This window comes from Neofelis nebulosa, chromosome 6 (assembly GCF_028018385.1).
Source record: "Neofelis nebulosa isolate mNeoNeb1 chromosome 6, mNeoNeb1.pri, whole genome shotgun sequence".
In the NCBI taxonomy this organism is placed as follows: domain Eukaryota; kingdom Metazoa; phylum Chordata; class Mammalia; order Carnivora; family Felidae; genus Neofelis; species Neofelis nebulosa.
This window is the reverse complement of record NC_080787.1, coordinates 93,809,302-93,825,825: the sequence shown is the minus strand read 5'-3', so window position 1 is coordinate 93,825,825 and position 16,524 is coordinate 93,809,302. Positions and strand designations below refer to the sequence as shown.

At 37.1% G+C, this 16,524-nt stretch overlaps 1 long non-coding RNA gene across 2 annotated transcripts in view; it reads right to left on the bottom strand.

Annotated features, from left to right (window-relative positions):
• Window positions 1-4,008: 4,008 nt before the first annotated feature.
• The window catches only part of LOC131514603 (uncharacterized), a 34,892-nt gene continuing 22,376 nt past the window's right edge, over window positions 4,009-16,524 (bottom strand). The window contains exons 2-5 of one of the 2 annotated variants that reach the window (XR_009263161.1): window positions 15,474-15,763; window positions 7,673-7,884; window positions 6,499-6,678; window positions 4,009-4,143 (exon numbers count right to left, since the gene is read on the bottom strand). This is a non-coding gene — a long non-coding RNA (uncharacterized LOC131514603). Of the gene's footprint in view, window positions 4,144-6,498; window positions 6,679-7,672; window positions 7,885-12,973; window positions 13,155-15,473; window positions 15,764-16,524 lie in introns of those variants that run through there. The other variant, XR_009263162.1, reaches the window with a different exon arrangement.

The following is a 16,524-nucleotide window of genomic DNA, read 5'->3' as shown; positions in this document are numbered from 1 at the left end:
AGTTTCAGGTGTTTAAAAAATTTTAATACTCAGGGTGCCTGGATGGCTCAGTCGGGTAAGCTTTCAACCTCGGCTCAGGTCATGATTTCACAGTTGGGGAGTTCGAGCCCTGGGTCAGGCTCTGTGCTAACAGATCAGAGCCTGGAGTCTGCTTCGGATTCTGTGTCTCCCTCTCTCTCTGCCCCGCCCCTGCTCACACTCTGTCTCTCTCGCTCTCTCAAAAATGAACATTAGGGGCGCCTGGGTGGCGCAGTCGGTTAAGCGTCCGACTTCAGCCAGGTCACGATCTCGCGGTCCGTGAGTTCGAGCCCCGCGTCAGGCTCTGGGCTGATGGCTCGGAGCCTGGAGCCTATTTCCGATTCTGTCTCCCTCTCTCTCTGCCCCTCCCCCGTTCATGCTCTGTCTCTCTCTGTCCCAAAAATAAATTTAAAAAACGTTGAAAAAAAAAAAATGAACATTAGATTTTTTTCAAATTTCAATACTCAATTTTCACTGAAACTCTCTTAGGAGGTCACCTAATCACTCTCATGTTTGAGTCTATAAGTTCTAGGAAAGTTGTCTGAAGATACCCACACATGGAAAGTGCTGGGGTTTGCTTCCTTGGCCCATGTTTCCTGGTGTGCACCTGCTTCAGCTCTTTACTAGAGAAGTTCACAAGTAGATAGAAATGTGCCTCATATTCTCTTTTCCCCCCAAATTATCGTGGTGTAATTGACAAATAACATGGTAAAATATTTAAAGTTCACATCAGGGTGATTTGATGTACAAATACATCGTGAAAGGATTTGCACCATCTCAATAATACATCCATCATCTCACATATTTATCTTTCTTTTTTCCTTTCTTTCTTTCTTCTTTCTTTTTGTTTTTGTCTTTGTTTGGTGAGAACGTTAATGTTTTACTCTCTTAGCAAATTTCAATTATATAATACAGTGTTGTCAATCATGTTTTTTTTTTCTTTGACCTTTTGTCATTTAATACTCAAAACCTTTAAGTAATACTCTCCCAGTACAGGTATGTAACCCTGTGTAGCTATCATGTTTTGGGTTTTTTTTTAAGTAATCTTTACACCCAACATGAGGCTCAAATCCACCACCCTGAGATGCAGAGTCACCTGCTCTCCCAACTGAGCCAGCCAGGTGCCCTTATTGTCATTATGTTTTACATCAGGTCTTCAGAATTTATTCATCTTACAGCTGGAAGTTTATATACCCTTTTACCAACCTCTCCCTATTTCCTTAACCACCCCCAGCCCTTGGCAACCACTTTTCTGTCTTCTGATTCTATGAGTTTAACTTTTTTTTCTTTTAATCCCACATGTAAGTGATACGATGCAGTATATGTCTTTCTCTGTCTGGCTTATTACACTTCTCATATTGCTTTTAAGTTCCATCCATGTTTTTGCAAATGGTAGGATTTCCTTCTTTCTCATGGCTGAAAAATATTCCTTTGTGTGTGTTGGGGGGGTGTATGAAAAGTCTTAAAAATATGTTCGGCAGAGATTCACAAAAATCCCAGAAAAAATTCACAATTATCACACAAAAATTCATCATAAATTCCAGAAATTGCATTACTACCCATATTTTTATTTCTTTAATATTGATTCAAATAGTTTTCAAATGTCTCTATAATTGCAAACATCCACTAAAATATTTTCATCACAAAACTGATAAAAAAAATTCTGTCACTCTTGGTAAAAGCTCCCAGAGTTTTTCCTCTATGAAAGTCAGAGAAAATGGCTGGCATTTTTTGATCCATTTTTAGAATGAGTGTCCAGGTCTTGGTAAAAATAATTGAAACATTCAAACATGGCCCTTTGATTTCTTCTGATAATGAAATGCTATCATCTTTTGTCATTTGTCCTGCCACTGTTCTTTAAAATTGGATTCTTTTTTCTATGAAATAGTTAATGGCTTATTTCATAATTTCTGTGGACCAATCAAGGAGTGATTGTAAAGCTTGATGTTTTTATTGTTCATTGTTCAAAGTGAATGTCAGCTCTTTGTAAACATTTCTTTGCATCTGATTAACCTCATTTATAACTTTATGACTGAAAAAAATCTTTCAGAAAAGAAAAATTTATATAGTCATCGCTGTTTATTTCATATTTACTGTTTAGTTAGAGGACTATGTAGCACCCTAGGAGTTGCAGAGACAAATTACACCCAAAGTGAGGTCAAAGCATTTCAACCTGTTAAGAACTTTTGCATGTAAGTTGAGCTTACATGTATAACTGAGTCTGTGTATGTTAAAGTATAGCTCAAAAACTGGGAACTCTCTAGGCCAACTTCCACATAGGAAATAATGCTTATGAAAAGCTAAGTGACAAAAATATGCTCATTTAAAGCTTTCACATAGGGGTGTCTGGTCGGCTCAGTCTGTTAAGCGTCCAGCTCTTGATTTCAGCTCAGGTCATGGTCTTGCCGTTCATGAGTTCAAGCCCCATGTTGGGCTCTGTGCTGACAGCACAGAGCCTGCTTAGTATTCTCCCTCTCCCCCTCTCTCTCTGTCCCTCCCTCCAATCACACTCTTTCACTCTCTCTCTCAAAATATATAAATAAACCTAAAAAAATAAAGCTTTCACATATATCATTGAAAGTCAATGGCAGCCACACTAATTGTCTGGAACTTAAACAAACAACAGATTTGAGGGAGAAGTGTTTTATCACAGATACTGTTAAGAATTGTCCATTTGAGGTGATAATGAAAAGTGGACTAATTTTTCATCAATGTTATTATTTTAAAAAAATTCTTTACAATACACCCCCACCATATGTGTCTTTACTGCCGGTAAAGCCCCTGCCCCCCATACTGAGTATGAGAAAGAAATGGGTGACTCCATCACAGGGCAGTTTTTTCCCACCATACTCCTGACGTGTGAAAGGTCTCTTGGCCCAATCGGCAGGAAGATTATGGGGATTTTAATATAGTGAGATGCACATTGTTTCCCAAATTATTGGGACATAATTGGTATCAAGATCTCCACTTTCTCAATTCTTTTTTCTTCTTGTTGGACCTTACACGATTGGGTAGTAAGGCCAGCTACCCCTTTTACCTATGGTTCTCACCATTGTGTCTCTTTCCCAGCACAGCACAGATGCTCTTCCTACTTCATTATACTTTGTCACAGGACCTCCTCTCTTCAGTTCTTAACTTTTGCAGCTCGCTCAAATGTATTTTCTATTGCTCCATTTGACTGTGGTATTCTATATTTATCATTTACATTGGCTTCTTAGTAAATTAAAAAAATCCAAACACATCCAAGTTTTATCAAACAATTTCAAATTTCTCACTCTACTTTTCAGAGAAGCCTGCCCAGAACCCTGGCTAGAATTATCTCCTTCCTGGACTGAGATCTGAAACTTTTTTCTGACATCTCTAATGTAGGTCTTACCACAAATATTGTAATGATTTCTTATATATAAGTTTTTATTTTCCCCTTAGTATGTGAATTCTAGGGGAAGAAACAATTTTTTTCTCTTTCCAACATCTTGTACAGCTTGAGACATAACCAGTGATTAATAAATTATTTTGAAAGTAATGAATAAATGAAGATTTTAGTTGGTGTTGTCTAAGAATAACTCACTGCAATCTTCTTGTTCTGTAGATTTTTTTCCCAAATATATTCCCCTTCTTTTCCTCAAAAAATCATACATTGACTTATATATAATTAATGCTGTTATATTTCCCCAGCAATAATTTTTGTCCGATCATGTAAACATTCCACACCTTTCCCTTCACTTGGGTCAGAATCGTCAAGTCCCAGACAATCAGACCTTGGTTGTCAGAGGTGTTGTGTAGAGAACCCAACACAACACTAACTGATACAAGCTATTTCATGCTTTTGAAACCAAATAATAGCAACTGGTGGCTTAAGTAAGAATCAGGGAGAGGCTAATGAACCAGAACACAGAAGACCATATTGTTGGTTTACTAAGAAAACATATTTTTTCTCAACATACATAAGACAAAATGCATTTGAATGCACGATCATATTTTTTAATGAATATTCTTTATTAAGAAGATTTGCTTGTTTCATTGGCAGAGATTTTGGATTTCTCTGGTAATACACTTCAGGAGAAAGTGCCGAGCTAGATAATTCTTCATGATATACTTGAGTGATTATCATCATTGAACAATTTCCTGCAAAAAAACAACTATGAACATAGTACTCAGTTCAGTGTTAGGAAATATAGAAATAATATAAGATGTAGCTTTCCCATGAGGCTAATAATCTTTTGAGGGGAGATGTAGCACATGTAGGAAATGATTTGAAAACAATGCAGGGGGATAGAGTAGTATTAAATCATGTAATACAAGCACTTAGTACTAGCTTGGACTACAGAGTATTGGAAGAAGATTCTCTAAGGATCTGTGAAGTTTCTGCCTGTCTTGCAAGCAGAGGCACTGACTGCCTTTGTTCTAAATTATCTTTTCAAAGATGTTTGTATAGTGAACAGACTTGGAAGATAAAGATAGGGTCTTCGTAGGGGCAAAGAACACACTTGCTTACAGCCATTATTGAAAAGCAAAAAAAAGATTTGGGTCCCTAAGCACAGGATTTCTCTCATGTAATACAATCCACTGTATGTTTAGGCACCAATTTCTTTCTCCGTGGAACTTGGGAAGAAGAAAATTTAATGCAACTATAATGATACTCAGGATTCTTGGCTTTGTCTTGAGTAATGCAGTCCTTTATCTCTGAACCCTGAGTCTCATGTCCTCTGCCAGCATCTATGAAGTTATAGCAGGCTAATTTGTAAGCTTGCAAGTAGGGTAATGTCTTGGGACTTTAATAGCTCTTGACAGAGAATAGGAATAAAGCTTTATGGAATAAATAAGATTAAAGATGTACCTGAAAAATGAGCATGGTTTGGTAGTGAAAGAATGTTATTCCCAAACAGTGCACTATGTAAAATGGGCTCAGATTTTGGAGGTTCTTAAACTAAGTGACGTGGTTGGATTTGTTCTTACATACTGTATATTTTTGAAGAGGGTGATAAGATGAAAGAAATATTTTAGTAACATTAGTCTGTGTGTTAGAAAGGAGGAGAGAGAATCTAAAATCATGGAGGTCCTTTAGGAATTGTAGCAATCTTCTAAGAATAAGAGTATAGAGAGTGAACATGGTAAAATCGGTATCGTAAGAGAAAGAATATGAGAGAAGACAAAAAAAAAAAAGAGTAATGGGAGACTCTAGCTTCTTATTTCAGGTTAAGCCTTTTAGTGACTAATGGTGAGATGAGTTTTAAAATCAGATAATACTAGCAGTGTGATCTTAATCTAATTAGTTAACCTTTCTGAAACTTAGTCATGAACAAAATCTATCCCACACCAGTTATTTGTACAGATTAACAAAAATAATGTAGGTGAAAGTGAAGAGTCTTCATTCTTCAGCAGTCTTAATTACATAATATAATGCAAATAAAGGGTAGGATAGGAAATAGGATATTTTTGTAAAAGTTGCTGATTTTAAACTAGGTGCTTTTATCAAGTCATTCCTAGATAAAGGGTTTGATTATTTCAAGGTAAGGAAAATAAGGAATAAATTTATATTTAAGAAAATTTTACTAACAGTCATATAACCAATTAAAATATAACAGAAGAAAAGTCTTTATTGGAGGGGGGCGGCACAGACAATTGCTTTGGATGACCTTGACTAAGATTTTCAGTTGCAAATCACAAAGGTTTTTTTTTTTCCCCAGTTACTCAGGAAGAAAAGGGGAAAGAATGGAAAAACCAATGGACCACTATGTGTCAAGGTGACCCTAAACTGGTGCTTTGCCAAGTTCTCCCAGAGATGACTATGATGATTTCATGGGATTTCTGGACTGTTCCTTTTATTGTTTACATCTCATTTTTATGCCTATTTCCATTTCTCCATGTCCACCACATAGCCATTGGAAAAGGAGAGAGCATCAAGTACACATCAAGCTGTTTTGTTACTACGTAGCACCCTTAACAAAAGCTTTGCTTGTTAAGAGTCAGAATGAGATCAGGCAAAAGGCCCCTGGGTTTCAAAATCCTATCCATCCCTACCACCCAGTTCTCTATACCAACCACCATGATCAGGTACTGTGCTCTTTGGCATAAGAACTCCCTGTAGCCTCCACTTTAATTTTGCATCTCTGTTTTCACAGACTTAGGTCAGGTCATGTGTTCAGTATGCTCATAGTAGATATCACTGAAAAACAGGTGACTAGTGATTACTGAACAGAGATGCAAGAGAATATGAAAAAGTTGAAATACTGCATGTTAAACACTTGCAAAAATTAGTTATTTCTCATTCTGAGAAAAATTGATATTGGCTTTCAAATTCTAGAAAGAATGAATAATGGGATAGATTTATGGAAATTTCACTTATACCCTTGGACTTGTCAAATAACTAGGAAGCAGCCCCCACTAGATCGTGCAGCCTGGGAGTACTGGGGAGTATGTTCCCTAATCCCAACACATGCTCTCACTCACCTCTGCTGGATTTCTCTTCATAGTACTTACCACTTTCCAAAGTATCATTCACTTATTTGTTATATTGTCTGTATCTTTCAGTGGAATCTAAGCTCCACGAGGGTAAGCATGAGACAGGGCACAAACTTTTGTTTTTGTCTCCTTTGTTCTTCACTTTATCTCTGGCACTCCCTGGCCCAGAGTATGCCCAAGGAAACAGTTGTGGAACAACTGCAAATATGGAGACCAAAACATGGAAAAAACAAAAGGATACAAATTATGGGTGCTATTGGTGTTTTTCCTCAAGTTAGCAAAATTCTTATGTTTCTTAGGAAGAAAAATTTGCAAAGAAGGACGAAATGGGTAACTGAGTTAGAATTATAGCAGAGTTGAGAATGTGCTATCACAACTGGTCTCTAACATCTGTGACTTCTGCTTTCTGGCTCACGTACTAAGGAAGGACCTCTTAGAACAAATTGTGAGAACTCAATAAGTGTCAGCAGGACAGTTTTGCTGCAGCTCCACTTGGATACATCCCACTGTCCAATCTCCACCACTAGTGCCCCTCCTGCCAGGCTTTAGCACATTCCCAGGCACATTCAGTGCAGAGGATTCTGGAAAGCTAAAAATGCCCTGTGCTTGTTTTTATTTTTATTTATTTATTTATTTTTTAAAGATGGGTTTTTTTAAAATTTTTTTTAACGTTTTTTATTTTATTTTTGAGACACAGAGAGACAGAGCATGAACAGGGGAGGGGCAGAGAGAGAGGGAGACACAGAATCTGAAACAGGCTCCAGGCTCTGAGCTGTCAGCACAGAGCCCGACGCGGGGCTCGAACTCACGGACCGTGAGATCATGACCTTGAGCCGAAGTCGGACGCTTAACCGACTGAGCCACCCAGGCGCCCCAGTCCCTGTGCTTGTTTTTAAAGGGGAGTCTCTCTTGTTCTCTTTCTCTCTTGCTGTTGATGTTACATTTTTTTTTACCTATTACTTAGGACCTGTCTCCCTTATTGTTATTTGACCAGTGATTATTTCTTCTTTTGCTCTTATCAGACACAGTTAATCTTCCACTAAAACCTGATTATATCTCTTTAACATATCTTGCACAGGACTCTCCAAGATATGACTCTTTCCTATGGCCTCAGTTCTGACCTCTTACTACTATATCATGTTCTGGATCTAGGACCTCAAACTGCATAATTCAGCCAGAAAATGTATTTTACCTGGTTTTGGAGACTTTTAAGCATCAGGAAGTTTCATAGAAAGCTGTGGATTTCCAGTGACTTCTGCAAAACCCAAGTTGGCCATACTTTGTCTCCTTTATCACAGACAACATTCAGCTGAAGTTCTGTCATTACTATGACACAGAGTGGACATGTTCATTTCACCAGCTGCCCTTCCTTTCTGCCCCAGCTGGTGCTGATTATCCAGTTTACTGTTAAGACCAAAAGACATTGCAAAATGAGAGGGCCAAGGATGTACCAGGCCACATTCCCAATGACCTTATTACTAATATTTACCCATTTTGAAAGACTTAGATCAAAAAACTTCTACTCTATGACATTGCCCTGCTCTTCTCCATGCAAAAATGTATTCACTCATTTGAAACATTTATGGAGGATCTACTAGATAGCAGTGAGGATTCAGCAGTGAAAAGTTTGGAAAAGTGTACAGACTAGGGATATGAATTTGGCAGTCATCAGCATCAGAGGGTATTTAAGCCACACGATGGAGTACTGTCACAAAGAGACAGAGTAGGCATTGGGGGAAAATGGGAAAAGGCTTCCCAATGTTTTTCTCATGTAATTTTCATGATATGTGGCAATTATTCATTTTTCTTTTTCCAATAATTACAAAAGTCCTCAAATATTTATTTCAAAATAATGCAAACCTATGGAAAGGTTGCCAACTGGTACAATGGATAGCCATATGCCCTTCCCCTACATTTGTGGATGGTTAGTGCTTCATCGTATTTGCTTTCTCTCTCCCTCCACCCCCATCTCTCTCTCTCTCTCTCTCTCTCAATCATCTGAGAATTATTTGTGAACAACACTGTGTCTCACTCCTAGATATTTCAACACATCTCCTAATGAGAATTTTTACAACCAAGATCACAAAATTTAATATTGACACTATTATCTAATATGCATGTCCCTATTCAAATACTCTCCCATTGTGTAATAATTTCATTTATAGTTTTGTCGATTGGTTGGTTGGTTGGTTGGTTTTAGTATCTGATCAACAATCACTTGTTGTATTTGGTTGTTATATATATTTTTTGTCTTTAATTTCAAACAATTTCCTGGACTTTTGGTGAGGGAGGATGAGGATGGATAGAGAGGAATCTTTTGTGTTGACATGTTTTTGATTTTTTTTTTTTTTGAATCCTGGACAGTTGTTTTCAGAATGTCTGTCGATTTGATTCTATCTGAACTTAATGTTTTTTTATGATTAAATGTTTACTTATTTTTGAGAGAGAAAGAAAGAGCAAAAGTGGGGGAGGGTCAGAAAGAGGGGGACAGAGGATCTGAAGCGGGCTCTTTGCTGACAACAGCGAGCCTGATGTGGGGCTCAAACTCACAAACCACGAGATCATGGCCTGAGCTGAAGTTGGACACTTAAGTGACTAAGCCTCCCAGATGCCCCTCTCTATGATTAATTTAGGTTAAAAATTTTTGGCAAGAATATTACATAGATGATATTATATGTGCCTTATTGAATCACATCAAGGGTACATGGTGTCAGTTTTTCCTATTGTTAAATTTTGTAATCTAGTAAGATAATGTTTCCAATTCCATTTGCCTGTATACTGCTCCTAACAATGTTTCATCCAATAATTCTAGCATCTGAGGATGACCCTAACTGAATAAATTATTTTTATAGTGCTAGCAAAATGATGACTTTCTATTTCTATCATTCCTTCTGTATTTATTAGCTGACTTGTAATAAAGCAAGCATTTCCTTTTCTCCCTCGTTCTCTCTCTCTCTCTCTCTCTCAAATTAAAAAAAAGCTTTTAAAGTATCACTTGGGATTCATAAACTTTTAAGAAACATTTCATGTCTTTCTCCCATTCCTGTCATTCTTCGCTTTGATTCTCAGAAGTAATTATTTACAAGCTGTCTCCCATTTAACTGTGAGCCTTTTGAATGTAATAGAATCATGTCGCAATGGATCTTTTCCCCTAACACACATGGAAACCTATAGATGTTTATCAAATGAATGAATGAATGTAACTACCAAATCATCTATCAAATTTGCTCATAGTCTTTAGCAATTAAAGCAATGAGATATATTGCCCCTCCCCCGTTCACGCTCTGTCTCTCTCTGTCCCAAAAATAAATAAAAAACGTTGAAAAAAAAAAAAAAAAAAAAAAAAAGGGGCGCCTGGGTGGCGCAGTCGGTTAAGCGTCCGACTTCAGCCAGGTCACGATCTCGCGGTCCGTGAGTTCGAGCCCCGCGTCAGGCTCTGGGCTGATGGCTCGGAGCCTGGAGCCTGTTTCCGATTCTGTGTCTCCCTCTCTCTCTGCCCCTCCCCCGTTCACGCTCTGTCTCTCTCTGTCCCAAAAATAAATAAAAAACGTTGAAAAAAAAAAAAAAAAAAAAGCAATGAGATATATATATTTATTAATTTGACAAATATTAAAACATGTATCCATATTTTATATTAACATGTGTTAGGGTTTTAAAAAGGATATTCATCATATGCTCCTGGAGGATAATTTAGTAACATGTATTATAAGTATTTAATGAATAGTGGATAAGATTACAATGGAAATGATTAGAGTTAAAACACCTTTATAGTTTATAAAGAACAGATAAAAAACACATTTCCTTCAACTCAACAATTCTATTTCTAGTGGTTGGTACCAGAGACACATTTTTGAAACATCAAACCAATGTGTTATGTGGCAATCCCCTTTTTAGAGTAGACCTATGCAATGGATCAGTGGAATTCATTGCCTTGTAGAAGTGGGGTGGGGAGCTGCCAAGACCAAGGGAATCATTGCTTGACTGTATATTTCACAACAGAGGTTGTTGAATCCATTCTTAATTAAAAGGCTAAAACAAGTACTTTTGATTTTCAAAAGCCAGACTTTAGTGACAAATGGGAAAAGTTTGTATGTTTCAAATGAGTCAGAGCCTGAAAGACTGACCACAGAATAGATAATAAAGCAGGGAAAAATCTAGACTATTATGCAAGCCTTTCCTGGGGCATGAGAGGAGAAGCCAGAGAGAAGGGGATGGAAGTCTTGGAGTCAAATGCCAATGTCCGTTTGAACATCACGGAAAGGAGGTGGTTTGAATGGGAAGCCAATGCATGTGCTCTGTTTTTCATTTGCTATCCTTTCAGGACACTTGCAGAATGCCCTGTGCCAAGGGGAGAGTAGAAATGGCAACACGGCTAGCTTAAAACAGAGAAGGGTTAGGTCTCCATGGGCTGCCCGTAGCTGTCAATAAGCCAGAGGTCGTCATAGGCCCAAGGAAGAATTCTGGGCACAACTGAGAATTAAAATTGTGCATCTTCCAGGGTATCATGATGGTAGCAGGCAAAGGGAGGACCCAAAAGTGGACTGACTCAGAGGGTGACCACCAGGGTGTGGAGAGTGGGATGTGGACAAGCTCCCAGACCTAGCATTTGTCCTAAAATAATTTTTAAATGATATTTTTAAATGTTTAATGGACTGCAAATACTTTTAACATGTATAGTAAAATTTTTGGCCTTAAAACTTTTTTATATACATTATTTAAAAAATATAGGGACAGTTAGTGTTAGGTCTCACATTTAATCCTTTACCAAAAACATATATGATTATTAGATCCTAAAGGTTGAGTCATGAAACATTGGCTATTATATTCTTTATATTTAAAAAAGATTCAACTGACTTGTATATTTTATACCCCTGTATTTGTTTCTTTGTCCAGATTCACTTAAGGGCCAAACTATAAGATGTTCCTCCCATTTGTAACAGGTCACAAAAGACCTGTTAGTCAGGCCCATCTACTATGAAGTCCCATGCTTAGTGAAGTTAATACTTTCTACTTTGTTTCATTTAGTTTAAAGGAAAGAGCAAGTTAATTTTTACTACATAGCTGTTTGGGAAAATTTAATTCTGCTCTGTCAGAAATTTCCTATTCTTATTGCACCGGTCTGAGATCACAGCCAGGTCTGTAGGGAGTTTTGTGGTTGTTTGGGGGTGGGGAATGGATCAATCATAGCAGCTGTTGGCATTTAACAGGAAGTTTCCGTTCCATGCCCTACCCATCAAATTATAAATGAGTGGATGAGATGCGATTGGCTAGAAAGCCACACCTGCATCAAAATTTAGAGAATTGCTGATGTGCACAGTTCTCAAATGACTATATTTTTTCCTTTGGGAATGCTGTGAACAATTTGAGAAAGTTCAGTTGTGAAATATTTTCATCATGCTAATGAATGGCTTTTGCATTTGCTGCTTTGTTTTTTCTTTGATTGTTAAAGTAGATGTGCCTTCAAGTTTTTTTTACCCTTACAATAGATATTTTTGCTTTAAAGAAACAAAGTTTATAAAAATATTACAAGATATTTTGATATCAAATGGCTCTTACAAATGACTAGCTAATTCTTAGCTAATCAGGACATGTGGGTTAAATTTCTCCTCCTTAATACCTATTGGTTTAATATTGTAAGAGACCTCAGGATACCTCAGCATATTTGTGTTACTTATTGTATTGACTTTCCAAATAGCAATAAAGTCATGGAGGAAATACAAATTCAAGATTTAGGTCCCTTTCCCCAATTATCCCAAACTTTTTGAAGAATAGTTTATATGTAGACATTTATACATAGGCATAAATAGCAGTTAATAGGACAAAATTTTCCTAGTAAAATGCTTTATTTAAAAATGCCCTTTCTGGAAAAGATGCTCAACATCATCTTCAGGAAAATGCAAATCAAAACCACAATGAGATCACCTCATACCTCTCAGAATGGCTAAAATAAAAAAGACACAAGGAAAAAAAACAAAAAAACAAGTGTTGGCAAGGATGTGGAGAAAAAAGAGCCCTTGTGTACTGCTGGTGAGAATGTAAACTGGTGCAGCCACTCTGGAAAACAGTATGGAGGTTCCTCAAAAATGTAAAAATAGAACTACTCTGTGATTCAGTAATCATACGACTATGTATTTACCCAAAGAATTGGAAAATGCTAATTTGAAAGGATATATACACCCTTAGGTTTGCTGTAGCGGTATTTACAATAGGCAAACTATGGAAGCAGTCCAAGTATCCATCGATAGATGAATGGATAAAGAAGATGTGGTATATATATACTATATATACATACATACATATATATGTATTATATGTATATATATGTATATGTACATATATGTATATATGTATACATATATATAAATTGTTGAATCACTGTATTGTATACCTGAAAGTAACATAACACTGTATGTTAACTATACTGGAATTAAAATAAACACTTACTGAAAAAAAAAATGCCCCTTCTGTTAGAATAGTTGACATAATGACTTACTCTTCTGAGGAGATAACTTCACCAGGCTTTCTTGGTTAGTGTACCTCCTGGCATTACCTGCTAGCATACTTTTTTTCAGTGATATTGATGTGCAGTGCTTGCTTAAGTGAAATTCTCGTCTCACATGACACATTTTGTAGGAATCATGTTTCCATATACCAATCCATAGACTGATGCACATAACCTTGATCCTGAAAAACTAAAGTGTGTTATCTTTGTGTCAGAACAAAGCACTGAGAACCAATACAATTCATTTCTATTTTTCTCTTGTTTTTTTTTTTAATTCTGTATGAGTATCAGCTGGTTTGTGTCTAGAATTAGTACCTTATACATTTTCTAGAAGTTGCTAATGTGTGGCCATTCCTCAGTTTGACAGTTGGCTCCACTGTGGCATTAACACACAATGGTACATGAGTCACACTAGCAAACTCTATTTTCAAATGAATTCATGATATAAACACACAGATTTTGATGAATGTGTTTTCTTTTACACTAGTGTGAAGAGCTGAAAACCAAACCACCTGCCATGACCTCCTGGGCCCTGCATGATCTTGCCTGGACCCACGCTCTGACCTCATTCTGCACCCCTCTCTGCCTCACTATTCTCCAGCTACAATTTACCTTCAGTTTTCCACACACAGCAAGTGCATTGCCACCTGCCTTCCCCAGGCTGCAGCACTAGTGGGGCTCAGAGATGCCTTCCCTGTGTACCTACCCTGTCCACCTTCCTTTCCCTGCCCAATGCCTTCCCTATGGAAAGATGTCACAGGTCTCCTCTCTCACTGATCTCCATCCACACTTAGATTTGTTTCCTACATTGCACATAGACTATTGAAATTAATTTAATGTAAGTGTTTCCGATCTGCCTCTCTTTGTTAGAAAATCAGCTTTAGAGGAGAGGTCATGTTCATTCATCCTATTCAATGGCATGAGCAAGGGCTTGGCACATAGTAGATTCTACATAAATAATGTATAAACAATGAGTGAATGAATGAATGAATGAATGAATAATACTCTGATATAACCCTTGCAGAAAACTGTATAAATTTCTTAGGCAAATTATTTGCTATAAAAAAATAGAATAAAAAAAGTTTTAATGCTGGGAACTCTATGAAACTGAAGGCTCTCAGCTTCTGCATGTTCTCTGGTCAAGAAAATTTCACTCCTGGGTAGGGAAAGGCCCTGTCCCCACCTCAGCATGATGCCCAACAGAAAGGAAAGGTCTCTAGGACCATTCCTAGAGAGATGGATTAAAATTATCAATGACCAAAGGGCAATGTCACAAGATGAACAGGATGTTGATGAAGAGGTGATGGCCAGGAAAGCCACACCATAAGTCCCCGAAGCATCTAAGGGAGGGAGTTACTCACAAGAAAGGCAGGCATGGGAGGTCTGAAGCCTTAGTGATTTCACTTGTGGGACTGACAAGCATGGAAATTATTACAAGTTTTGAAAATCATTATTATTGTGCCATTTCTTAATTTTATTCCCCATCTTGGTATATTCTGGCAAACTCCACTGCATATTTTCAGAAGACAACTGCCCGCCCCGCCCCCACAACACTGCTTCAAAGCACAAATATCTCCAGGGTTGCTACAATTACCCTCCTCTCTGTGTGAATTCAGTACTCCACTTTTAAATATATACTCCTCTCTCATCATTTAAAAACATTTCAAAAATAAACTGACCATTTTTAGGGGTGTGATGGGTCCTCCCTTTGTGTCTCTGAAAGAATTAAATTTGGGCAGCAAAAGTAATACTGTTTCACAAAGTTTTTCTTTGCACTTACAATTAGAAAGTTTTCAGAGTCTGTGGATTATGAAGATTTTTGCCACTACTAATTTCTATTTGAGGGGTTAAATGTATTTGTATTTGGGAATAATAAAGCTAATAATAAGCAAAGTTCTTGCCCCCCCCCCCCCACATAATGGGCAAAAGAATGAAGAATGTACATTTTCTCTGTTTGTCTTTCTCTTTGTTATAGACAAAATGACTTACAGATGGTAACACAAAGTGAAAGACACTTACATTTCCTCGTTCAATTTAACTTAAAACAAATCACGAATCATTAATTAAAAAGATACAATTTAGCAAAATTAAGATTTAAACACTTAGCAGTCTGTCTGTGAAAACAAGTGTGCTAATTTCCATGACCATATAACATAATTTGGTGATTGAAACTGACCTTATTTGGTGGGCAGTCCAACATCAGACAACAGATCAGGGAAGAATCCAAGTACAGAATAAAGACAAATGAGAAAAATCTAGATGCTGTTGGAATAATCCAAATTGTCACTTTTCTTTGGTTTAGAGGATACTAATGGGTAGCATTGCATGAAATGAAAAGTTTGATGAAAGTGGCGATTATGGCACTGTTCTAAATGTTTTATTTCTTGAATTAGTGGGTCATGTAAAAGAGAATGAAAGAGAAGGGTTGATGGTGGCAGTGGAGGAAATGAAATGAATGATTACAACAAAGGGACTAGGGAAGATCCCTCACCTGTGTTGATGAAGGTAAGAGCTGTTATTTGAGCCAAGCATTCCTTCCTCAGACTCCATTTCCATTTTATTTCCAAAATGCTAGAGGAAACAGCACAGGTGGCCGTGGCTCCCTCCAATAGGGCACAAATCCGGCTTGCCAGAACCCAGGATAGTTGAAGCAGCAAATCCTCCTGAAGCTCTGATATTTGTATCATTAATTAGTCACTCTTCTAAGGTCAGTGGAGCAGCCGACCAACTGCATGATCAGTTCCGAGGTCAGGGGCTCTCCTGTAGGCCACCATCTTAGATCTACAAGTTATATTACGTATTTTTAAACAATAGCATAATCATAGTGTATCACAGCTGGATAATTCTGAGATGTGTGATAATGTTAAATGTATTCAATTATGACTTTAGACCTATTAAGGTATCAAATTGTTTTACATCAAAATCTATTGTTTTAAAATACATTTTTGAAATCCAGATAATGGCATGCTTGTTTCAAATAATGTTTCCTATCATATTTCTACAAAAGGTCTTTGGACAATAGCTTAGAGCTTTTTACAGTGAGGTTTGAATTACCCATAAAAATCTTATGCAGTTGACATGAAGCTACTGGTGAGGAAAAGTTGCTATGGAGTGGGTAGCAAAAATAATGTTTCAACTTTCTATTTTTACACAAATAATTCTTTGAACTTATAATTAGAAGAAGGTCTAATAATCAGACTAGTAGTAAAATTTTTATGTGAACTGTCCAGGTAAGTCCATTCCTAATATGCATACATTTCACTGTTGGCATTTACACAGAAAGAATATATGTAGACAATGAGGAACATTCTTCATGTACTCACTTTTAGACCTGCTTTGCCACATTAACTCTGGCTTTCTTCTCTTTTTAAGGAAAATAAAAGGAACCTGAAGGCATAGAAACAAATATAGAAGGGGAAAAAAACCTTTCTTTAACTAAAAGGAATAAATAACTTTCTAGATGACAATGATGACATTGTTTTGCTTTTTTTTTTATTTTGTTTTTGTTTCTGTCTGAAAAGATAACTTAACATCTGTCTTCA